Source organism: Cariama cristata, unplaced genomic scaffold, assembly GCF_000690535.1.
Source record: "Cariama cristata isolate BGI_N322 unplaced genomic scaffold, ASM69053v1 scaffold31758, whole genome shotgun sequence".
Lineage (NCBI taxonomy): Eukaryota > Metazoa > Chordata > Aves > Cariamiformes > Cariamidae > Cariama > Cariama cristata.
Genome location: NW_009632175.1, coordinates 2898 through 4271, shown reverse-complemented (window position 1 = coordinate 4271; position 1374 = coordinate 2898).

The window sequence follows — 1374 nt, the reverse complement described above, 5'->3', positions numbered from 1 at the left end:
GCGCAACAGCTACGAAGGCACCTCACTTACTTATTACCTCTGAGTAATGGCAGGGAGGAAGCTGCCCTAGGCAGGGGAGATCTTCCTGGAGCTCCTGCGAAGGGACTGCTCTGAAGCAGGATTAAGATTGAACGTTGAGGTTATATTTGCAGTCCCCTGTGGAGAGAGTTCAAGGTGCCTCTTGGCTCCTTGGCAGTTAGGTTGTGTGCCAAAAGCCCGATGGGTGTCTTCCACCAGGCAGAGCACAGGGTTGGCTTTGCAGCTAGGGAATGCCCACTAAACCTTCACCCTGGCGTGTCTGAGCACAACAGGGGGGAGGAGGGAGGACCGAGCAGTATGAAACATTGCCTTGCTGCAACCTCAGCATCCTCCTTCCGAGGAACAAGTAAATGCAGGAAACTGGTGTGAGACTGGAGAGGTGAAAGGCCTGTCTCCATAAAAGAGCTCTTACCTTCTCAGGGTGTTACAGTGAGGCTTCCAGGATGCTTATCTCCCTGGTAGAAAAGCTATTTTTTTTAATTCTGAGTGAGTGTCTCTTTTCTAGTATGTTTTATTCTGCTTCAGCCTGGCTCTGCTTTCCGCCCAGCGGCTGAGCTAAAAGCAATCTGGCTGGCAGTGCGGAAGCTGTGTTAGGGCTGCTGCTCTTGGCTGTCTCAAGCAAGCTGCATTCGTGCCACCACAGACAAAATCCTCCATTGCAGCTCTTACTCCTGGCAGCGCTGAAACACCGCTCCAGGCTAATCAAGGGCTGACTTCCATCACACTCAGTCAAAAAACCCCTAAAACAAGAGCTGCACCTTGCGTGGGCCCCTCACTTTCCTCCTACAGGCTGCAAGGGCAGCTGGAGCCAAGCCTTGTCCCAGCTCTCTGCCCAGCATTTCCTCGGGGTGGTGCTGAGGATGGTAATAACCAACCCTCCACAGAGACTTCCTGAGTGGGAATAAGATGAATTCTGGTTGCTGTACTCAGTTTATTATTTCAGTTATTACAGATAAGTGGAAAACACCACACAGAAGGCCAGAGCAAGGGCTGTCCTGATGCTGTTTACAACGTGATACTACCACGCATTTGCACCCAGCTTTGGTGGTAACTAGCATGATTTTATCCGTGCTCTCCCGGCGCTGGGCACAACAGACTTCCTCCCCTTTCCTGGAGGACAGGGAAGGGGAGAACGTTACCTCAAAGTGGCAGGGAGTTCTGATGGGAGCATGTGACAGGGACAGGGCGGTGCCAAGTGAAGGAAGCAGGTTCAGTGAGTGAACACCTTAAGTGTGGGAGCACCACAGCTGAGGGAACCTGGCCAAACGCCTGCAGCAGCTCAGACACATCCTCCAAACTTCTTGGTCCTGTATCATGGGGGTCGTTAAGCAGCAA